Raw genomic sequence first — 25,885 nt, forward strand, 5'->3', positions numbered from 1 at the left:
TTTTAGATTTTATTATTTTTTTAAATCAGCTGGTTAGATCTGAAAAGTAACCAACTCTCACATATTTGGAGTAAAACAGTTGCAAAAAAAAGATTGTGTAGGTGCCCTGTAAATGTTTGCGGATCGTCCTTCAACCAGAAGGTTGATGGTTTAATCCCCAGCTCCTAATGTCATTGAGCGAGACACCAAAACCCTAAGTTATGCTCCTTAATGCTTAGGATGGGTTAAATGCAGAGGTCAAATTTCATGCGTTTCCCTGTATTTGTGTGACTATTGAAAGTAATTTTTTAAGTTTTAGTGTGGTAGAGGTATAGTATCATCTATACATAGTAGAGTGACATGTAAATATTCAAAGTGCAAGTACCTCAAAGTTTTACAATAGTACTTTTGTAAATTTGAAAATCTCTCTGTCTGTCTGTCTGTCTGTCTGTCTGTCTGTCGGGCTGTCAGTGCCAGCAAGGCCTTCTCTGCTGGCCTAAACAGAATCACAAAGTTATAGCTATTTTATCATTCTAGAAGAAGAGACGCCTGAGGCCTTCAGACTCAAACTCACTTTGCAGTTTAAGTAAATGGGGACGATATTGTTGATTGTCATCAGTCTTCAACCAATCAGATCTTTAGTTTGACATGTTGGCGTATTCTTTGACATGCCAGAGCCTTCTAGCTGGCCTTAAAGTACGTCATTGTTATCGTGCAGCTGACCTTAATACTGACATTAAGGTCAGCCGCAGTAAGGTGCAGCGTGGGCGAGCACGTGACTAATGTGAACTTATAGGAAGCTGGCAGAAGTTAGTTGGAGTAATAAGAGTTCAAATTTAAAGATATGGAAGAAATGACATTTAGGGTTTTCCTTGTAGTTTATTTATTTATTTTTTAAACCTAGCTTTGTTTTTAACACTCAATGGCTGAAGGAGGAGGAGAAATGGATTTAGTGGCGGAGTTACTGGCAACGCCGTTCTCAAGAAGGACATTTCAGGAAAAACTGGACACATAAGACAGTCAGTCAACCCCCACAGCTAGCAGCCCTGACCCAGCCAGGCATAGAATAAAATGTAAAACAGTCAGCAGTCGCTCTTAAAAGCAGGGGGACTGCGCGTTTACCATGCAGCATTTTGAAGTGTACCACGGAGCACTTTTGAATACAGCTGGTTTCCAAAACAAATCTTTGTAGAGCTGCAAATCAATGAGGCAAACGTTTGTGATGTTGTCATGAGGTGAAAATACACAACGTGGACAAGAACGCATCAGAGCAAACCATAAATGGCAATGCCATAAAATGAAGAATTTAACCAGCCAAGAACACAGATGTCAAGTTGAGTTCATTTGACTTAAATAAGTCAAAAAAGACAATCTCATTCAATTTGTCAAAAAGTTTAACATGGATTAGATTAATTTTCAATTGCAAGCTGGACACAGATAGTCTTCGTCTGTGCTGGGTGCCCAGCACAGACGAACCCAGTGGAACCACCGAGAACACGATGTGCATTCAATCTGAAAGATAGAGAAATTAGCTTTTTTGTAAATGGATGCACTCTCCATATGCAGAACTTTAAGGCTTCCTACCCAGTGATCAACAGGTGGCTCAGAGGTGTCCGCAGAGTTCCTTTCACCACACATGTGGCACAGTTCTGTCAGGTTGTCTATTAAAAGATATTCCAATTTAGTGGGTTAAGTATGGGAAAATGTTCAGTGAGGGTTAGATACAGTTGATTGAAGCCGAGTCATCCAACAGTCTCCTAGCTATTTCTCTTCACATAGAGTTAATGGCAACTTCGTCCACAGCAAGTCAATGCTGCCTCCTTTTAACAGCAGCTTGGCTACCTTAAATAACAGGTTAGTGTTATGTCTGTCCTTTAGACAGTTTTTAAATGCCTACTAGAGTTCATAATCTTACTTTGCGCAGCAGCACTCCACAGGACGTGGCATCCTGCTGAAGGGTTCATTGTTACTTGCACATTAGAAACCATTGAACATACTTAAGACATGAAACAATGAAAATAAACCCAGATATGCTTACCTTGTAGAATCCCTACAATGTTTCAGCTGAGTGGCTCCAAACGGATCAACAAACAGAGCCCGCCCTTCCTTTGGATACATGGCCTTTTACAGAAAGGATAATTTAACGTGCAAGATTCTCTCAGAGTTTGATATTTAGTAGCATAAATTGCATTGGTACACTTACCACTAGAGTCCAATGGTGGTTCTTGCAGACAGCTCCAACAAGAGTGTCCCACTCCCTTACATCAAGCTGCAAAGTGATATATTATAGTTTAAAAGATTGTACAACTGTAACAGACACCCTATAAAAGCAGCCGTTATCTTTACCTTTCTCAACCCCCTCGATTTGCCATCCCAAATCGCTGTCATTGCATGTGTCAATAACTTTGACCTTGCTTTGGTCTGTTTTTGTTACCCACACAAGTTAAGCATTTATGATCTAAATATATATATATATATATATATATATATATATATATATATATATATATATATATATATATATATATACACAAATCAAATTAACTTGCATTTCTAAGAGGAACAATATTCAGCTTACAAACAACACTTACCTCACGCTCCAATTCCCTACCAGGTGCCAGGTTCTGGAAATCTGCAGTGAACAGTTTATAGGGACCCACTTTTGATAAAATAATCTCCCCTGTTGTACGACATATCAGGGAGAGCTGGAAATACAGAACATTTGTCATTTAAAAGAGTATAGCATTTTAATACTTTGTCATATTACTGAATGAGCTACATTACCATGGACGTTGAGATTTGGCTGGTGGAGGGTCAGAGCTGTCGAGAGGAGTAAGGTTGGCAGGTTTGTCAGGGGTGGAGAGGCTAGACGGTGGTAGTAGGGACGGGGGAGCCAAAGGGGAGTCTTGAACTTTGCTGGAATCCTCTCCTCTGGTTCAGTAAAAACAGTTAATTGATCAATGTTGGGCACTGTTTTGGTGGTGTTGTTGGCCAAATTAACAACCTTCCCCTTTATGGCCATGATAGTAAATGGACCTAGCACGTCACTCTCCATTTACTCCCCTTTTTCGCTGCTGTTCCCGGATGTTTTTTTTTTTTTTTTTTTAGGACAATATCGTCAACTTTAAAATTGTCCTCCCAACCTCTTTCCAGCTTGCATTTCTGAACCTTTTCTTGAGTTCTCTGCACATTTTGTTTCACTGTTGCGTACATCTTTTGTTGGTGCTCGAGTCCTTTGAAGATTTCCTCCCTCAAAACTAAAGTATCCAAGTAATCACAACCCTAACCCCTTCACGCCAAAAGAAATGGAGCCACTTACCTCATACTCCATTGGCACCTTCGATGGGTATCTTGCCTCTCTTCCAAACATTAAATAATATGGACTGTGCTGGGTAGTTAACTACTTTTTAGCTCTAATTCCAAACATTGCTGCTTGGAGGTATTCATCCCATTTTTGGGGATTTTTTCTGGCAAGTTTGCAGAGAGACCTGAAAAAGCAGCCTATTTCATGTCAACAATTTATTCTATTGCATTCATAGTATGTGTCAATTTCAGAATATGCAATTTACTTCTGTATGGTGCCATTAAGCTTTTCAACCAAACCATTTGTTTGTGGATGGTAAGGTGAGCAGAAGCTTCTTTTTATGCCAAGGGCTTCACAGAGTCTAGCATTCACCTTAAATTGCATTTAGCAGAAAAACAAGTCAGCATTTACAGTATGGCTTAATAACAACTAACATATGTCATTACTTTACCTGATTTTTAAACTCTGTCCACTGATCTGTAAGCAGTCTCTGAGGTGCACCAAGTTTGTATACAAAATTAATAATACATTTGGTCACCAGCTCTGCAGATTTATTCTTCAGAGGGTAGGCCTCAGCCCACTTTGTGACATAATCCACCATTACACAAATGTATTGATTCCCACCCTTGGTTACAGTGAGCTTCATAAGGTCCATTCCAACTAACTCAAATGGCTCTGTAACCTGAAAGAGTTAAAAGAGTTATCAAGTAACTGGTATGTAAGGTCATTCAGCTGCATGGTACATTCATTTACACAATACCCTCACCTCTATTGTGTTGTATTGAGTCTTTTCTTTGAGACTGGCTAGCTTTGCCTGGCAGAATGGACACTGAGCAACCTGTAGCCAAATAATATTAAAGTTAAATGTATTTAGGCCTTTGGTCTAGCACAAACAGGCTTAGATGAATATTTGAGTGTTTGTATACAAATATTTTATTACAGCTTTGACAGATTTTGACTTGGCCTTATTGTAAAAAGAAATAGATAAATTGGGAGTCACTTCTTACCCATTTGTGGATATCAGCTTCCATTCCTGGCCAATAATAGCGGCTGATAGTCGCATGGTGCGTCTTTTCAACACCACAGTGGGAGCCAAGAGCACTGCTGTGCATTTGTTCAAACACCTCATTTGCCTCTGCAGCAGTTAGAACTACCTTTACCAAATGTTCCTTTTCTTTCCGCCTTCTACAATTGTAGTGCAGAACTCCATCTGTTAAAAAAAGTCAATGTTATCTTAATACAACACAATAAAATGACTTAGTGATTGATGGTGTATAGCATTACTCTTGAGCACAAATGTAGAAGTTCTTCTCTTTATGGCAAACCTCTGGTGTTTGGTAATGCCGTCTGGTAAGCGACTATGGATTTTGAAATCCATGATTTCATTGACAATTGTTGGATCCATTTCTTCTTTTTCTCATTTTGTTCTCCCTACTTCCAACACTGATGCTACTTTTGCTCAGCCTTATATAGGTCACCCCTAATTTGATGCAGATGGATTGATTGGAAAAAGGCCGTTGCCAATTTGTACCTATTAACTCAATGTGGGCAATGCCCATGGTAAAACTTTAACACAAGAGTTACCAATGAAGATTTGATATCTAGACTGTGTCCAGCTTGCAATTGAAAATGAATGCAATCTGTTACAACCCGGCGCCAAGGCTGCAACATAAGGGAGACAAGACGAGTGGAAAAGTAATAAATAGACATTTATTTAACAAACAAATAACCAAACTAACGATCGATCAACGCAGCAGCCGTGTCAGCCCAGGTGAGTAGAGCAGCCCAAGAGGAGGGCCTCCAGCCAAAGAAGATTGGCAGTCTTTATAGCTTGGACCAAACCACGCTCAGGTGTCTCTCATCAGTGGCTGATTAACATCCTGAAAGAGCATCATAACATCACAAACGTTTGCCTCATTAATTTGCAGCGCTACAAAGATTTGTTTCAGAAACCAGCTGTATTCAAAAGTGCTCCGTGGTACATTTCAAAATGCTGCATGGTAAACGCGCAGTGCGGTCACAAGTTGATCTGGTTTCCCCCTGCTCTTATGAGCGACATCTGACTGTGTTTTACATTTTATTGTATGCCTCCAACAGTACTGTTGCGACTGGAACTGGAGCACTCTGCGACCCGGAGGCGGCAGCGGCTGGAACTGGAGTGCACTGCACTGCGGCTTGGTGGAGACGGGGGCTCACTGCGGCCCAGCGGGAATGGGAGACTCAGCGGACCAACGTTTTGCGCGCTTTTCCCCTGAGTCCAACAAGTCCCGGTTCGCCTTCTGGAAACTCCGAGGCCCTCCAAAGGCCAAGCGAGTTCCTCAAAACTGGTCTGCTGAATTAATCATGGTCGGAATGTACTGTTACGTTTTGGGGGGGCAGAGCAAAGACTCAAGCGCAGACACTGGAGACGAGGTGAAGTTGAAAGCAAGGTATTTTCCTGGTCACCAAAAAAGTAATGAACTTAAAGCAACAGGGAGCGAGCAAAATCCAAAAACGGGAATAAAGCAAAGTAACAAACCGTAGCGATAAACACAAGGAAAAACTGGAGATACTGGAAACACAACGAGCACACGGGGAGGGACAAATGCTGGAACATGAATCGGACAGGAGAACGAACAAATGAATGAGGGCAATCAGGAAACACACTCAGACACAGAGGGTACATCTCAAGTCTCTTAATTGTCATTTCCTCGAACCTCGCTTGAAGTGGAAGTTGTTCTGCGCCGCCATATTGCCGGCCGTCCCAAAGCTCTTATTTCGCTCGGAGGAGCAAGGAATCTTTGAGGAGCCATGCGTGAGGACCCACAAGAACAGGCTTCCAGGAAGTGTTGAACGCAGGAACGGTTGACACGCCCCCTCATTGTTCATCTGTTATGTGATTGGACGCTGCAGTCAATCGGACTGATCAATCGGACTAAACTCAAGCTTTATATTTGATATGTTTTCTGATTCACCATTTGGTTCAAATTTATGTTCATTGTAGACTGAACTATGGCTGGGCGGTATACCGGTTTTAATTTCCCGTATGATATGACTTTTTCACACACCGTCATACCGATATAGCTGAAACAACTGCTGTCACTCTTCAACAGGAAGCAAAATATATTGTTCGCCGCATAGAGTGCTACGGTTGGAGCTACTTATGTAGTGAGAGGGACCCCTAAGTTATGGTTATAACTTTATAACACAACAATTAATAACCCACAACTAACGCCCTTTAACAGGGCAACACCATGGCACACAACAGTTTGTGACACATAAACAATTTGTAACACTAATTGTACAATTATAAAATTCCATCGCCAAACAGCATGCTGGGTACAGCTTGGTAGCTAGCCGTTAGCACAACAGTCTGCTAACAGCTGGGAGAGGCTCTGTCGCGTTACTTAAAGAACAGAAAAGAGCGATGCAGAAGGAACAAAGAGAGACCGGAGATGCACCAATAGAGTCTGTGCCCAAGAGAGGAGCTGTGTCTGCTGTTTGGAAGTGTTTTGGGTTTTAAAAAATCTGACGTTTTGCGAGTTTGGAGCCACTGTTGATGCCGCTGGTGGTAACACGAGCAACTTGCATCACCTCAGCAGAAAACGTGAGTTATTTTCATGTGTGTAATTTCATTATTTTTTGTGGTATTTTGGTTAGACACATATGTAACGCCAATTACCTTGTACTATGTGTGGTATTAGTTATAGATGTACGTTGGTACATAGAGGCTGATAAGAAGCTGTACTTGGAGGGTCTTAGGACCCAGGGGAATGTAAGTGAAGGAAGAGATGCCACACAAACAGCTGTTCACCGCTCGCTGCTGGCCGGTTCTTGTGTTAAAAATGTCCGTTTAATAATTAAACTTTGATAAAATAATTTTTGCCATCAATTAGTTAATGTGCCAACGCGAAAAAAATACCGTAATATACCATGAAAACGGTATAATCTTGCAAAATACTGTGATACACATTTTTGGTCATACCGCCCAGCCCTAGACTGAACAACAAAAGGACCACAAACAACTTTCTTCATATATTAGAAAGATTTGTCTTTTCATGATCTGATATTTCCCTCAATAACTTTTATCATGAATACAGTTAAAGTCAGAGAGAGCTTTTTACATCATTTATCATCATTTCATTCAGTCACGTGAGGCTGATCATTCCTGAGGGTTTGATGAGTTATGTCATTTAAGAGAAACCATAAGCATATTCTGGGTTATTTAATAATCACGTCACAATCACAATTTCAAAACATACAAACGCAAATAAGTCATAAATATGAGAAACTCATTCTGCCGTATAAATCGATCTTGAGCTTATAAACAGGACACAGTTTATTAAAGAGAAACATGATTACTGTGTGTCGTTATTAGTTATTAGTATTATTAGTTACTATTATTAAGTACAGTGATCATGTGTGCAGACACAAACTATCAAAAGTCTCTCCAGCTGTTAAAGCCGACTGACAGCTGATCACAGCTGTGATCAGCTGCCGCCGTCATCAGAAACAGACGTCGCTTCACGTGACACTTCAGGGGAAAGGACATCTCATGTCTCTTAAAACCTTTTACAAACGAGGCCTATTTGCAGGCCTCAGCTAGAATAAAGATAAGAAATACCTAATTAAGTGTATAATTAAATAAAAAAATAAATATATATATTTTTTTATATATTTTTGAGATGAGAAAAATCATGGAACTATCAGAATACATGTTACAGGTTAACATAAGATAAGGATGGAACACAGCACAACTTGGAAAATTCAAAAGCTCGCTCTGGAAAAACAGCAATTTCAGGATATTGTTTTTTGGAAAGTATGGAAATCCAAGATTTTAAATATTCCCAGCTCTTAGAACAACTGATATAGGCTCTATATACCCAGTTATACATAGATACAGTGAAACATTTATAAAATATAGAGCATATAAAATTAAAAAACTGATTAAATATTTCAATATTTGAATAAAAAAATATTTTTTAAATTCAAAAACACTCTATCACTTCTATGTATCACTCCTGATGTTCAATGAATCAAAAGACAGAAGATTGGACCTTTTTTGAGTGTTTTAAGCTCTTTCTAAGCCCTTTTTAGTTGTTTAGTTTAAGGTCAAATACTGCTTCAGATTCAGCCCACTCTCTCTGTTCAGGGCTGTATCTCAGCCCCCCTTTCTCCGATTTTCACCATTGAGACATCCTTCGAACCGTAGGAGCCAATAGAATTGCCTGGAATTGAAAGCTAGATGATTGACAGCACTATTGGCCAATAAAGCTCAAAAACGTCCCATCTGATGGCAGATCTGAAATCTAATTTGCTGAGCTTCCAACCCGCCCCAAGAAGCCGAGGAGTGTCGGAGAGACACGAATCGAACGGATTCACACGGAGCACATGCAGCTGGACATGCATGCAGTGGAAGTACGGAGATATTCCATTTTTTCGCTGAGATTCGACCAAAAGTGAGTACAATATTCGATGAAAGCTGTGTGACTTTTTGTGTTCGAAGCTGAATATCTCTGCGATGGTTTACTGGAGAGAGAAATGGAAACTATGTCCGTAATCTCCGTCAGACGGACATGCTTTTTCATGCTGCATGTTCGTAGGTAGCACGTTGCTAACGGAGTGTAGCAGCTGTTTTCTCCGGTCTGTCCCAGTCATATCGAGTATGATTTATGATATTTTGTTATTTGTTTGCTTGGCTGATGGGAGATGTGTTTGTCTCATGTAGAAGTGACCTAGTTCATGTTGTTCCCAGGACGCTGAGGTTTCTGCAGAACTATAACATCATTATATTCGTTCTTCGTGGGTTCTCTGCCAGTTACTTTTAACACAAAACTCTCTAAGTTTTTATGTACTCTGCGTCCAAATGGGGGACCCTCGGGTGTATAAAAAAAACATATTTCCTCGTTCCTCTCTCCTCGCATGGTCTCCTCCATGGATCCCTGGTGGGAGGGACTAAGACGCAAGAAAAGGACCCAAGTGAGAGAAACGGGGATGCAATTAAGAGACTTGGGATGTACCCACAGACACAGGAGGGAGCTGGGAGGAGATCAGGGGCGGAGCTACACAGACAGGGGCAAAGCCCAATTGTGAGTCTTCAACCAATCAGATCTTTAGTTTGACATGTTGGGCATATTCTTTGACGTGTCAGAGCCTTCTAGCTGGCCTACAAGTCCGTCAGCATTAACGTGAAGCTTGATTGGTCAGTGGGCTAGCGTGACTGTTGTGAAACCAGCCAGCAGAACATTGTAGTAGTAAGAGTTAAAGTTTAAAGATATGTAAGACGTTTTTACGTGACATTACATATTTAGCTTTCTGGCATGTTTGGCGGTGACAATCCTACTTCTTCAGCCCTCAAACGCATTAAAACATATTCAAGAAATACAACTGGGGAGGCTCGACTGTCATCACTGACGTCCATGAATCAAGAAGGACCTCTTGCTGGAACTGGACTGCACCGATGTTCTGTACAACTGTCATTGAACTCTTAGTAATCAAAGAAAGGAGGATGGACTTTGTCTTTAAATAGTGAACAGCAGCTTTGGTAAGTGGACTGCTTTTGTTTTTTTACATCAGCAGTTGCATTACTACAGTTAATTTTTCTATTGTGTCGTTTTTATGATATGGTTAATATTGTTCCCTCTGTCATAATATTTGCTGGAATGTGCAGAGGCCTGTTGAGTCATGTTATGGGGGTTTTATGTTATGCTACCTGCTTTGTTGTCATATAAATATGTTACTGGTTCTTGTGAGTTTGTTCTTATCATTGTGTTAATTACATTGATTTTGACTATTCTGACATTAATGACGCAGCATCCCGTCATGCTGCGTCATAGGGACAGACCTGCATCCTTTGTAGTTTTGTGCGTACTCATGTATCTGCACTCTGCAGTTAGTGTATTTGTAGCCCTCATAGGTGTTGAGCTTCATGTAACATTTTATTTCACTTGTCAAATGTTGCAGTGTTATGTGAATATGCATTTTTTACACAAAACAAATAACCAGTAGCTGTGCCATCATAATGAGGTTATTAGGAAGTGGTTCAACTGTAGTAAGACAGCACTGAAGGCCCAGGTATAAAGTACATGGCCCGCTACTATATATATATTGTGTGGGAGGGGAGTCATAGAGAGAAAAGTTCTACAGGGAGAATGTTAAGGAAGAAGGAGAAAACCGGAGAAAAAACTAAATAATCAGAATTGGAGTTAATTGAGTAAGAAGTAAAAAGCTGCAAGCAGCTAAATGCATTTTAACGGTTCAGACGTGAGGATGGAGAAAGAACGTGAGAGAGGCTGAAAATAGCAAGTCGTAGACCCAAATAACCGGAGTTCACAGAAGAAGATAAAAGGGAGAAAGAAATCACTGCTTTGATTTGAACAGGACCTGTCAGTGTTGTGTACATCGCTTAGCTACACTCCCTGCAAGCCACATGAAGAAAATCTAACCGTGTGTTGTTGGTGTACCAGAGCCATGTAACATTGGCCCTTCTGCTCTCTTCTCTTGTATCAGTCTTTATTATGTGACATGTAATGAAGCAGAAATATATCACAAAATACACTACTAAAGCTGCAGTTCCCAAACAAAGACAGCTGGTTCATACTTTGGGGCTGATAGTCTTGGAACTTGATGCAACTCTCTATTCCAAGTTACTCTAACAATCAAATCAGACTGTTGTTAGGAGCTTTAAGCGTTCCAAAAAGACAGCTTGTTAGGAAAAGAGAAAACAAGCTGGAATTCCAGAAGAAGCGTATGGATTTTTAAATAAGATGCAGTATTTACACATTCACAAAGACCATCAGCAGATGCTGGGTTGAGAAGCAGCAATTACAGAAATCTACACAACTGATTTTCATTGGAAGATACATCTCTGTAGGAAATGTAATGCTGCCGCGAGTCAAGTCCTTCTCCTGAAGATCAATGTAAGGATGGAGTCTTGCTCTTTCTTAGCCGTCATTGCTAGCGTCAGTGGATGCAGAGGCATTAGCAATGGCAGCAGAGCGAGAACAGTTCTTCTTCATAGATTTGCCTTTCATTGGAGGAGCGACAGGAGGAAATACGGCCTTATTTTTTTACATTTGCAACGAGAAACCAAGGCGAGCGGGGATATCGCGGCCATAGAGAGCTGCTAGGATTTTTGTCACGGGTCAGTTTTTTATCGATGAAGGGATTTTTTCTTGCCAGCTGAGCTTTGGCAGATAGTACGGCTCTCTTCGGCCCTTTCATCTGAGCATTCCTCCTCATCTTGGGTTTCAAAGATGCACTCCTCTTCGATACTACTAATTCGGTACTCATCCTCCAGCTCGAGATGAGACATGACAAGCACGGATATGGTAAGTAGCGTGAATCACCAGAAGCGTTGTTGTCAAAGCTTTGCCAGCACTACGGTCTGTAACAGCATAAATGTAGAAAGGATTGGTGAGGAGGGAGTCATATTTAAATGAACCTCCTTGAAGTGAGGGTGGTCTGTGATTGGTATGTGGCCGATTAGAAACATGATTCCATCAACTGGCTGTCAGCTGGTTACAGCTGGGGACGTATGACTTCCGTGTCCTGCATGAACTAACTCAATGCTTCGTAGTTGTCAGATTTTGCCTTTCTTAGCGCAGCAGTACAGGGATATGTAAGTTGTCTGAACACAAGCCAATGGGAAATGTTTTTGGACCATCTAGCTTGAACCCAAGTGCTGTTTCTAGAAGTAAAAAGATCAGCCATGTCCAAATACCCCACATTTTTTAAAAGGAGCATGATTATCAACAACTGAATTCAAAACATGAATAAAATGATTGAAAGGAAGTTCTACATCTGGGATTTTGGTAACATCAGAAATGGTACTGTGGCACAAATCACGTAGAAAAGCTTGATTTTTGAGTTTTTTGATTCCTTCTAGTTTTCACATGTGAGGTTACTTTCTTAATGCTCACACCTCTGATGCAGACTACAAGATAATTATCACTTATTCCTGGGTCAAATACACCACTGAAGATGTATTTATCAGGTTTATTTCACAGAATGATATCAATTAGGCAGGATTTTGAGATATCATGCAAATTGGGTTATGTGGTACAGAAAGGAAATGTGTAAATGTATACCATTACAAATATCTTTGAGTTTATTTGATATAAATGATAGAAGTGAGCTCAACTAAGATGACCATCAAAGAGGTTAGAAAAGTTGACACTAATTGGAAGCGAAATACCCTTTGCATTTTAGCTGTCTTGACACAAGGAAATCCATGCGGTTTTGAAACCTGCTTGAAAATCCGGGGAAAGTCAAGTAACATCTATTTAATCAATTCAAACTACTTCCACATCCGATTCAACTGATTGTGCACCTGAAATATTCTACAAAGTTGTTCATTTGTACATCTCAATCTGTGAGTTTTCGGTCCTGCATGTTTTGCATGTTAGTCGTGTTAGTCCATCCTTAATCCACTGTATTATTAGTCTTTCCATCCTGCATGGCCACGTTTAACATTTCGTCACTCTTGACTGGCTTCATTTTGGATGGACCTTCAAAATCTTGTAACTAGCGATTTTCATGATTGCCACAAATACAGAGAGACGCAAATAACTTGACAAACATTTGATGTGCTCGACGCTCGCATGCCCACGCCACAGTACCTTTTGTGTGAGTATAAACAATTGACTCACTAACTCCATGGCAAAGTTATACTTCCTATTTTCATCGCACATGGAAAAAGTTAGTCTTCAGGGCTCTCTGCAAAAATTCTCCTTTGGTTTAGGAAAGTTTGGGAAAAGATCATACCCTTGGTTATACCCTTTTATTCATGAAGCCCTGAACGCTAACTTCATGTGCCCATGTGTCTTTTCTTCACCCAAAACTCAGAGCATGATTATCATTCAAATGGAAGTAAGACAGGAGTGACTGAATCCATTTCAATCCATTTTTTTTTAATTTATTTTTGGGAGCGTAGTTTGGTAGACAAATTCCAAATTTTTACCAGATTTCTGTGCACAATGTTCATGTGCACATGTCTCGTGCATATGCTTCGGTGTTGTGCCAAACATTTCCCACAAAGTCACCTTTGTTAATGTGTGTGATGCTAATGTCTGTAATTCTAGTTGACACCTATTCACGCGTCACTTCTTTGGTGGCATCATTTTACCTTCAATGTCAGCTCACATGCAATCAAATCCTTTTTTGTTCGCCATGCAATTTGTCATCTCAATCCCTCTCTTCTGTCTGTTTCTTTCACACTCCCTCTTATACACCCACACACACACACACACACACACACACACACACACACACACACACACACACACACACACACACACACACCCTGAAGGGCATGAATCCCTCCGCACTAACACAACTGCACTGAGTTATGTGAGTCAGGTGTGAATTATGACACTACCAATTATGTATATGTAGCGGCAGAGTGTGTGTGTGTGGACATACTGCATGAATCAGGCTTTATTGGGAACACTGATTTCAATTCCAAATCATTCCCTGGAACGCTGTTAAAAGGAAGGCTTATCAACTACGTGAAAAAATCATTTGCCAGATTTTAGATGTGTTCTGTCTGTTGCATTAATTTACTGCTGGTAGAGCTTTTCAGCATCATTAAAACAGCTTTGATGTGGCTCAATTATGATGAACATGCTCTCACTGTTTCTGTCAATCTCTTGTGTCTTTGTGTTGCGTACAGGGGTGACCCTGAATAGCCGACTATTTGCTGTTTGGTCCAAAGTAGCCTGATTCAATGTCACAGTTGAAAAATATCATTATGAAACAAGGGATCATTTCATTCGCGCTATTGAGGTGTGTATATATATATATACGTATATATATGTATATGTATATGTGTGTGTGTGTGTGTGTGTGTGTGTGTGTGTGTGTGTGTATGTGTGTGTATATATATATATATATATATATATATATATATATGTATATATATATATATATATATATATATATATAAACAAATAATTAATCAGAGCACTCACATAAGAATGTAGCACTAACAGAGCACTAAAGCAGGGGGGAGGCAGTCTGTATCATCTCCGCTGTGTTTCAGTACTGAGTAACGTTGACTTAATCCCTGCCAATAATTTAGTTGTTTTTGCAATTTTTCCAGAGATAGATGAAGCTTAAACACAGGAGAATCAATGAGCATAAAGTAAACATACAATATGACATGTCAATAAGGTAAAAGGTTTTCAAAATAAGAATTTACATCGTTGAATCTAATTTGACAAAAGTCAAGTCACATAACACAAGTTTCATCCTTTAAACCTGAATGGAAAAGCCAGTTCCCGTTTCACATCTACCTTGAGCTGTTGGGAGCTGCCCAGTATAACCAGTCTACCGCGACATGGAGCCAGCAGCTCCTCATTGCTCCAAAGGAATAATTGTAGTATTGAGCTGCTCAAGGGCACATGAGGTTGTTCACTCTCCCTACCCGGATTTTCCAAGCTGGACTCGAAGTTCAACCTTCCCAAGAGCTGCGTTTCCACTTTGACCTTAAAGCTCCTCTCCCAGTTGTCAGCTGATGATAAGTGACAGCTGTCAACATTTACAATGTGGAGAACGGCTTCTATGACCCTTTCACCGAGCCAAAGCACTGACAATGTGTGTGATGTAAGAACTGGTAAAGTTGTGTAAAAGTTCTAAATCTACTTTCTTCATAAAACTAATTTGCTTTGACAGATATAAGATAATCCTTTAATAGTCCCGCAGTGGGGAAATGTACAGTATTACAGCAGCATAGTAGATAGTGCAAACAAGAGACATGGTAAAAAAAAACAATGTATCAAAACGAGTATCATAAATAAGTAATAAACAGTAAAGGATATTAACTAAGTAAAAAAATCTACAACAACTAAAATATAATAAAATATATTATACATACAGACAGAATAAGTGTTTTATTGCACAGTGTATTTATATTGCACAGATTTGTTTGTGTTTGGTGGTCTACTGTGAGCTCAGCTGGTTGTGCAGCCTGACAGCAGCAGGAAGAAAGGACCTGCGGTACCTCTCCACACACCGGAGGTGAATAAGCCAGTGGCTGAAGGAGCTGCACAGAGCTGCCAAGGCATGGGGTGGGAGGTGTTGTCCATCAGGGATGATAGCTTAGCCATCATCCTCCTGTCTCCCACCATATCCAGTGGACACCCAAGTACACTGCTGGCCTTCATGATAAATTTGTTTAATCTCTTCCTGTCGGCTGTCGAGATGCTGCTGCGCCAGCAGGCCACTCCATAAAAAATGGCTGATGCCACCACAGAGTCGAAGAAGGTCCTCAGGGGTGCTCCCCTACTCCAAAAGACGTCAGTCTCCTCAGCAGAGTAAAGTGCATGTGTGTGATCAGTCCAGTCCAATTTATTGTTCAAGTGAACACCCAGGTACTTTTATAAGATCTCACAATCTCAATGTCCATTCCCTGGATGTTCACTGGTACCAATTTTTGTAAGGATATGTACAGTAAAACCAAGGCAAGGCTGCAGGACCTGACGGCATCAGCCCCAGGGTCCTGAAGACCTGCGCCATCCAGCTAACTGATGTCCTGCAACACCTCTTCAACCTGAGCCTGAAGCAGGAGGAAGTCCCAGTGCTGTGGAAGACGTGCCTGGTTCCTGTTCCAAAGAAGACGACTCCATCTGGCCTCAATGACTACCGACGAGTTGCCCTCTCATCTCATGTGATGAAGGTGCTGGAGAGGCTGGTCTTGGCCCACCTCTGAATGCAGGTGAAATCTTCACTGGACCCCCTGCAATTTGCATATCAGCCTCATGTGGGAGTGGACTAAGCCATCATCTACCTGCTGCAACTAGCTCAGTTGCACCTGAACGGAACCGGAGGCTTTGTGAGAATTGTGTGGGAAAAACCCGTTGCCGTGGAGGTATGGCTGTTGTGTGCGTATTCTATCCAGGCCAGGTGACGACTCCAGGAGGACGGATTTTCCGCCGTTACACATCCTGGTTAATTTTGGACTCTAGACCGATTTTTAGGACCTCAGCTCGAAAATAGCATACCCATACGATAATGAGTGTAGCGTTGCAACTGTAAGGGCTATTTTAATACTTTTGGTATTAAAATAACCCTAACACTTGTGGGATGTGTTGATATGTGTAAATATCAGTATATATGTTACTGGTTAAGAGTAGATTAAGATGGCACACAGCACAAATTGAAAATTCTAATTTTCAAATGGTAAAAAAAGCAATTTCAGGATATTTTTTTATTAGTAATCATGTAGGTCCAAGCTTTCCAGCTCTCCCAGATCATAGAACTATATGTTGAGGTCTCTAAACAAATTTTTACTTTGATAAAGTGAAGCTTTATCTAGTACATCTTGATCTAGTACGGAGAGGTCAAACAAGGTCAACCAAAATGTAATTTTGTTTCAATGTAATTTTATAAACTATATAATTACATATTTCACTTCTTTTATCACTAATAGTTTTCAATCTATCCATATGCAGCAGTTTGGCATCATTTTGAAAGCCTGGATCCTCTCTGAGTCTGTTAATGTTTGTCATCCATGGGATTTTATCGGCTGAATTCCAGTTTTTTTTTCTCCTCCAGTGCCTTACAGCCTGTGTGAAGGGCCGATTTGACCCAATGAACGTTCCATAGACGCGTCACAGCCTGCTCTGTTGAAACAACATAACGTGACTTTGAATGACAGAATCCGTTAGCCAATCATAAAATAAAAACTACCCAAGTGTCAAATTTCTCAAATCCGATTTGCTGAGACGTATAACCCTGCCCCTTCCGCTAGCAGGCACACGACGGCAGCACCAGCTTTGAATTCACACAGAGACGGATGAGCTGCGTAGATCGATAGTAAACGTGAACGGATTCTTTTTTTTTTTTTTGCTGTAGAACATCTCAAAGTAAGGAGCTGGTTTATGATGTGATCGATTATGCGGATTATGATGATGGCTTGGTTTTTTAAGTAAAACTGTGAGGCTGTGTCGTAGCGGAATGTGAAAAAATGGCTGCGACCGTCTGGTCGCTAGCGATCTCCGGAGCTAACTGGTGTTAGTATTGAATTCATTTTTCAAATGTTATTGGCATAGATGTGGGGAGTGGGACTGCCGAGGGCGCGCTATATTGATTGTGTTACTTGGTATTATACGTAGCTTTGTCATATGTTGTGTTTGGAGTGTGTACAAACAGCTGAGATGACTTTGTAGCGCAGGAGCTGCAGATTGAGCAGCTATGCGGCATCATTATATTCGTTACCGATGAGTGCATGTTATGAGTGGATTCATTTTAGGATGCATGCGTTGCCCCCGCCGGTGGGGATGCTTGGGCCAGATTGGTTAAGCCTCTCGGTCTGCCCATTGATTTGGGGATGAAAGCTGAAAGAGGCTAGCAGTGGCACCGAGGGTGCGGCAGAACGCCTTCCTAACTTAAGAGGAGAACTGGGGACCCTGATCAGAAATAATGTCCTCAGGGATGCCGTGGAGCCTAAAAACATGTTGGATCAACAAGTCCGCGGTCTCGCGGGCAGGCGGGAGCTTAGGGAGGGGAATAAAGTGAGCCACCTTGGAGAACCGGTCCACAATGGTCAGGATGACCGTATTGTTCTCGGAGGGGGGAAATCCAGTGACGAAGTCCAATGCCATATGCGACCAAGGCCTGTGGGGAACAGGCAGAGGTCGTAATGGTCCAACAGGGGGTCTGTGTGAGGCCTTGTTATGTACACAGGTGGTACGGGCTAGGACGTAAGCTTGGGTGTCATTGTCCAGAGATGGCCACCAGAAGGAGCGCTGGAGTCAGTTAATAGTACGTCTTGTACCAGGGTGGCCGGAGAGTCGGGAGTCATGGGCCCATAGTAGGACACGGGAACGGATGGAAGGGGGAACAAACAGACGCCCAGGAGGGCCACCTCCTGGGTCCGGCTGGGTCTGCTGAGCCTCCCGCACTGCAGACTCTATCTCCCAGGTGAGAGCTCCTAGGACACAGGTGGGTGGAACAATCATGTCTAGGGCTGGGTCCACCTCGTCTGGGGAAAACAGACAAGAGAGGGCATCGGGTTTGATGTTCTTGCTTCCTGGGCGATAGGTGATTGTGAAGTTGAAACAATCACCAGCAAAAAACAGAGCCCAACGGGCTTGGCAGGAGTTCAGTGGCCGGGCAGAATGGATGTACTCGAGATTACGGTGGTCGGTCCACACGATGAATGGGTGGACTGACCCCTCCAACCAATGTCTCCACTCCTCCAGAGCCAGCTTGACGGCCAGTAACTCCCGGTTGCCCACATCATAGTTTCGCTCGGCCGGGGAAAGGCGGCGGGAGAAAAAGGCGCACGGGTGAAGCTTAGAGTCAGTGGTTGAGCATTGTGACAACACTGCTCCAACTCCGGTGTCGGAGGCATCCACCTCGACCACAAACTGGAGGCTTTTGTCTGGCTGGACTAGGATGGGGGCTGATGTGAATCATTCCTTGAGGGCGTTAAACGCCCGGTTGGCCTCGGGGGACCAGGAAAACTCCACCTTAGAGGAAGTGAGTTTGGTTAGGGGTGATGCTGTCTGGCTGAAGTTCCGAATGAACCGGCGGTAGAAGTTTGTAAACCCTAGGAACTGCTGGAGCTTCTTCCGGTTAGAGTGGACCGGCCACTCGGTGACCGCTTTAACCTTTGCCCGGGTCCTTGCGAATCTGACCCTCCTCAATGATGAAACCCAGAAACTGTACGAAAGGAACATGAAATTCACATTTCTCGGCCTTGACGAAGAGTTGGTTCTCCAGTAAGCGCTGACGGACATTGTGGCAATGTTCCTGTAGGTTCGAGGAGTATATCAGAATGTCGTCGATGTAGACAAAGACAAACCGGTTGAGAAAATCCCTGAGCACGTCGTTCACCAAAGCCTGGAATACGGCTGGTGCATTGGTAAGTCCGAATGGCATAACCAGGTACTCAAAATGTCCCAGGGGAGTGTTAAAAGCGGTTTTCCACTCGTCCCCCTCTCGTATCCGAACCAAGTGGTAAGCATTGCTGAGGTCTAGCTTGGTGAATATCGTGGCACCGGGTAGAGACTCAAAAGCAGAGCTGAGCATGGGTAGTGGGTACTTGTTCCGGGTGGTGATCTGGTTTAACCCTCGATAGTCGATGCAAGGACGAAGACTCTTGTCCTTCTTGGCCACAAAGAAGAACCCTGCTCCCACCGGGGAGGATGATGGGCGGATAATTCCGGCAGCAAGGGAGTCAGTGATATAAGTCTCCATTGCCTCGTGTTCCGGTCGGGAAAGGTTGTATAATCGACTGGAGGGCAGGGTGGCGCCGGTGAATAGTTTGATGGCGCAATCGTAGCGTTGGTGGGGTGGAGGGATAGGGCTCGTTCCTTGCTGAATGCCTCGCTGAGATAGGCATATTCCAAGGGGACCGAGGTGAGATCGGTTCCGGTAGTCGGGGTGCAGAGAGAAGAGGTCTGCCAGGGAATGGCAGACTTGAGACACCTCGAGAGACATGCAGGGCTCCAACCAATTATTCTATTTCTTGCCTCAGCTCGCCACAGTAGAGGCAGGCTCCGGAACGGATTTGTTGCTCCCTCTCTCCCTGAGACAGGTGGAACCGTCCCAACTGCATGGGTTCATCCCGATCCTCGGGAGAAGAGAACGGAGCGGGCGAGTGGTGGTGGCCTGGGCTGCGGTGGCGAGGTGGAACTGGAGACCGGCGACCGGAAGTGGTTATGGGCTGACAAACCGGTGCTGGGGGCCTGTAGTTCCGCTCTCTCTGACGTTCCCGCCTCCGAGTATCTAGTCGAATGGTCAGGTCCACCAGTGTCCTGGACTCTTCCAGAATGGCAAGCTTGTCCTTTAATCCCTCCAAAAGGCTGTTGAGAAAAAAAACCTTCAGCGCCCTCTCCCCCCTCTGTGGCCAGGATTCGAAAGCCAATAGAATGTTCAGCGGTGCTAGCAGAGCCTTGACGGAGGCGGAGGAGGTGCTGAACAGCGTCCTGTGAGTACATAGGGTGGTCAAAAGCTCTCTTAAACGCCTCCAGGAATTGTCCAAAAGAAACTGTCCAACTGGTTTTGGGTGAACCAGGCCTGGGTCCAGTCGATAGCCCGGCCATGTAACAACCCGGTCAGATCGGCAATCCTAGAACTGTCCGATGCATACGTATGGGACAGTTGAATGGTTGAACACGAACGTCGTCTGGAGTAGGAAACCTCTACATCCCCTCATGTCCCTGTGGAAGGGTTTAGGAGACGGCACAAATGACTCACGGACCGGTTGCGCGTCCCTCTCCGTCGGTTCTTGGGAGGAGAGGGGCGGGGCTGTGCGAGTCCCTGCACCATGCTGCAGGGAATCTGCAGGAGGAGATCCAGCTGCAGCTGCTGGGTCCATAATCTTGGTCGTTCTGTTATGATGTGGTGTGTACACGGAGCCAAATGCAGACACAGGACAGCAGAGTTCTTTTTCAAAACAGGATGTTTTAATTATCTCAGGCAGGTCAAAACACAGGAAATTAAATAAAAGAGAAAGTTCTGAGGCGGTCAGGCGCCTATAGTGGTGAATGGTTCCTCCTCTCGCTCACCTCCGAATCCCAGAGTGAGAGAGTGCCGCTCCCGCTCTGAGGGACAGAAAAAACCCGGCAGGATACAGTCACGTGAAAGCGGAGCCGCATCCGCGCGCTCTGATTTGGTCTGAGCCGGAAAATGGCTATGCTGTGCTCGCGGCTTGCAGGCAGGCAGTCAGGATTCAGTCACGGGAAGAAACGGAGGCGTGTCCGCGCGCTCCGTCTTTGCCCAAGTCGGAAAGTGGCTATCCCGCGTACGTAGCTTGCTGGCAGGATCAACTGCGTGACATCCGAGGCTCGACACAGGATTAGGCAAGACCTCACAGCTGATCTCCATGGAACGAACTGGAGTTTGTCTTCGACCAGGTGAAACCCGAGGCTCGACACTGGACGGCAGGTAACTTGCAGAGAAAACGGAAGTTAGCACCGGAACTTCACAGAGTGAAAGCGATCAGACTTACAGGGCGGAATACCAGGTAGGGTAACGGGCGGACCGACAGCTGGGACGAGAATGACCGGAGTATTTATGTCGGCTGGAGATGATCACGGGAGATGAGGCACAGCTCTGCCTACGTAGAGAGGCGCGGCAGTAGGCGGGACTCTAAGGAGGACACTACTGAGGGACACAGAACAAAACACAAGCACGTGGCAAAACAATAACAAACAGGGGAACGACAGCCCACATGAGGAGAGGTGATCGTGGAAAACAGAGGGAAACACATCAGGGTAGACATAAATCCTCACAGGTTAGTGGAAACCAACTGGTTACCATTATTAGCGTAACGTAACTTCAAGCTAATAAGGCTAATAATTTGTGCCGTGTGCCATCTTCATTTATTTTTAACCAGTAACATATACTGATATTTACACATCTGAACAAATCTCACACGTGTTCTCTTTATTATAACACCAAAAGTATTCATATAGACCTTGTGGTTGCAGAGATACTCTTTTTAGTATGGGTATACAATTTTCGAGCAGAGGCCTAAAAAATAAGTTGTTCTGAAGAAAACATTTACTGAGGTCTTGAGCATGCTTGCTGCTACACATAGATATTTCACATAACTGTAGGATGGCCTCGTTTGGGATTCATGATTGTGCCCTTAATCTTAAAATAATGTCTACTGAGGTCTGCAGCAATCTTACTGTTACACATAGATTTTCCATAGTCCGGCTGATGCTTAGCATCGGCGTTATACCAGACTTGGCCTTAGGTTCCGTTGTTTTGGGGGTTGTTGCTTGGTGCCCCTTGTTTTGGCTTGGTAGCTGCTGGCTAATCCGGGGAGCATTTAAAGAGCGGAGCGCCAAGTTTAACTGTATTTCCATTTGTGGCATTAAACGGTTGAACAATCTATGACGAGATTGTTCCTGATTGAATGATCAGTTGTTAAATCAATTTTAATAAAAAAAATAGCTCCTTTCCAACTAATATTGACAATGGGCACAATCTTTTAACACACCCTAAAGGAATGTGTGCTGTCTTTAACCATCATGTTGCTGCCACTGGGCATCTTTTTGAGAAAACTGTGAGTGAATTGAATCATAACTTCAAACAATAGGCTGAACTACAGGTTATGAGCCTCTGAAGGACGACCCTGCTCTCCACTTCGCCTAGAAGACAGTTTATGTAATTCCATCTTTATGCAGACGACACAGTTTTATATTGTTCTGCAACAACTACACAATCAGCCGTTAGATGTCTGTGATCTTGATTTCAACTCACTTCAATTTCAACAACACAACCATAAGTTAGTGCTAAACTCATACAAAACCAAATGGATGCTGTTCAACAAGGATACTCAAACTGAATCTTTTAACATTAATTTAGCAAATGACATCCATGTGTGTGCCACATTATAAATATCTTAATTATACCCGAGGCCTATTTGCAGGCCTCAGCTAGAATAAAGATAAGAAATACCTAATTAAGTGTATAATTAAATAAAAATAAATAAATAAATAAAAAAAATATATATATTTTTTTTAATATATTTTTGAGATGAGAAAAATCATGGAACTATCAGAATACATGTTACAGGTTCACATAAGATAAGGATGGAACACAGCACAACTTGGAAAACTCAAAAGCTCGATCTGGAAAAACAGCACTTTTAGGGTATTGTTTTTTGGAAAGTATGGATATCCAAGACTTTAAATATGCTGAGCTCTTAGAACAACTGATATAGGCTCTATATACACAGCTATACATAGATACAGTGAAACATTTATAAAATATAGAGCATATAAAATTAGAAAACTGATCAAATATTCCAATATTTGAATAAAAAAAGTATTTTTTAAATTCAAAAACACTCTATATCACTTCTATGTATCACTCCTGATGTTCAATGAATCAAAAGACAGAAGATTGGACCTTTTTTGAGTGTTTTAAGCTCTTTCTAAGCCCTTTTTAGTTGTTTAGTTTGAGGTCAAATACTGCTTCAGATTCAGCCATTCTCTCTGTTCAGGGCTGTATCTCAGCCCCCCCCTTCTCCGATTTTCACCATTGAGACATCCTTCGAACCGTAGGAGCCAATAGAATTGCCTGGAATTGAAAGCTAGATGATTGACAGCACTATTAGCCAATAAAGCTCAAAAACGTCCCATCTCTGAAATCTGATTTGCTGAGCTTCCAACCCTCCCAAGAATCCGAGGAGTGTCGGAGAGACACGAATCGAACGGATTCACACGGAGCACCAGCAGCTGGACATGCATGCAGTGGAAGTACGGAGATATTCCATTTTTTCGCTGAGATTCGACCAAAAGTAAGTACAATATTCGATGAAAGCTGTGTGACTTTTTGTGTTCGAAGCTGAATATCTCTGCGATGGTTTACCAGGGAGAGGAATGGAAACTATGTCCGTAATCTCCGTCAGGCGGACATGCTTTTTCATGTTCCCAGGACGCTGAGGTTTCTGCAGAACTATAACATCATTATATTCGTTCTTCGTTGGTTCTCTGCCAGTTACTTTTAACACAAAACTCTCTAAGTTTTGATGTACTCTGCGTCCAAATGGGGGACCCACGGGTGTATATGGTTTTAATATCTGGCTTGACAATTATTTGAATGTCAAGCATCTTACTGCATCTTACGTTACTAAATTGAAAAAAAAAATTGTAGAATCAATATTTTGTATCAGTTTTGGATCATGGCGATGTTTAATATGGCTCTATTGAAATCATTTAATGCTGTCAACCACTATCTGTTTTTACACTTCAATGTATTTATCTCCTATATTTTATTATCTTTTATATTGCATGTTTATTATCTTGTATTTTAACTTTTAGCTATCATACCTTGTTGTTTTTATTGTTAGCTATTTTGTTTGTAGGCATTGTTTTATATCTTAACATAATTAGATGAGGGTATTATTATGACTGGTGGCACAAACAGGACTCTGGAGCATGTCCTAAGTCTTTACTTGGAAAGCTGGTTTCAGTACACAGGTGATCAGCTGCAGTTAGCTGGAGAGATGGTTCACCTGGGCAGAAACAGATGCTTGTAAAGGTCTCTTGTCTCTCAGAAAACTCCCTCAAGGCCGCACCAAAGTCAGACAGCTGCTCGACATACTGGTGATTGTAGCTGCCTTGAGCACGGATAGTTGCCGACATAGGATTGGAGTCCATGATGGCTATTTCGCACTGTTAGGCACAAACAGGACTCAAGAGCTCAACTCAACACAGTGGATGAGTTCAGTAAGCAACTGACACTGTCCAGAAACACACAGGGGCAGGAAGTGGAACGTACGGAGAGGTAAGTAACATAACAAAACAGGAAGTACAAAAGACGGAACAAAAATGACATGATCTATATCTAGAGGAGCGTGTCCGGTACCTCCTTAATGACAATTAAAGGTTTAATTATTGAATTACTAAATAGTAACAACTTATGCAGGCTGCTGGTATGGAAGAAGTATTTTTTTGTCAGAGCACCTTCTCATTCAGAGGAAATATTTCCAACTCATTTACTTCCACTATGATAGAAAAAAATGTGGTAGGAATAAAATGTTCCAATGCAGATTTTATTTTCGATCTCCAGTATATTCAAAAGTCAATTTCTCCAAAATGAGGGCATTATCTGGAGGATGGCTCATCTACAAAGCAGCTGGCTGAAATAGCTGGATGTGAAAGAATTTAATATTCTCTTAAATCACTATTGGAACAGGAGGGCATAAACAATGTTTGACTACAGCTGCTCCAGAGTAAGAAGGAAACTCAAGCTCTAATTATTCATCTTTCTCCCCCTTTTTTCTTCACCTTTTCTTTCTCACTTTCCATGTTCATGCTCATGCCTTCTCCTGAACCACACTTACATAAAACCTGCAAAGGTGGATCAACTAAACCCACAACATTGGGGCATGCGTATGAATTGATGTCTGTGAGGAGTGTGTGGAGAATAACTTTACACACACACACACACACACACACACACACACTTGTAATCTAGTGTTTCTCTCATCCTTATAGTGTTTCTTGTTTTGTTTGCATTTGTTGCTGTAAATCACCTACTTTTTGTCTTGCTTCACAAATAAAAACTAAAAAAGAGATAAGTAGCATTTTAATGTCTAAGAGGAGGGGAATACGTGCTCATCTCATTTCATCACATTTTTTGGTGTGTAAAATCTGGGAAGTGGTAACTACACCTGTCAAACAAATACAGCATAACAAAAAGAACAAAAATCCTTGTCTGATAGTGTCGTATAGCATATTTTATATAATAATGTAAAATAGAATAAAAGTACTTCAACTGGGGTAGCCTACGTGTAGCTTTAAGTACCAACATCACTGTGACCTTTTCAACACCTGCTTCATTGAAAGCAATTGAAGCCAACTTCTGATTGGTATCAGAAACAGAAATGTTAATTGTTTCAAATAAAACATTAGTTATGAATAATTAATAGACCCAACAACTTGTCCGGATGGAGATTTTCTGCAGTAAACCATCTCCAAGCTTTGCATTATCCACATACATTAACAGTGACAAACTAGATATATGACCACTATTAACTGAAATACTTGACAAAGTATGTGGCTAAGCACAAGTGCCATGTTTTCATTGTTTTTTCATTATTTATATCTCATTGGTACCATGGTTAAAAATAACTATTCTTTACCCTGAACACAC

The sequence above is a fragment of the Cebidichthys violaceus genome, unplaced genomic scaffold (genome assembly GCF_023349555.1).
Source record: "Cebidichthys violaceus isolate CVI_PGR_0920_01 unplaced genomic scaffold, fCebVio1.0.p SCAF_2, whole genome shotgun sequence".
In the NCBI taxonomy this organism is placed as follows: Eukaryota; Metazoa; Chordata; class Actinopteri; order Perciformes; family Stichaeidae; genus Cebidichthys; species Cebidichthys violaceus.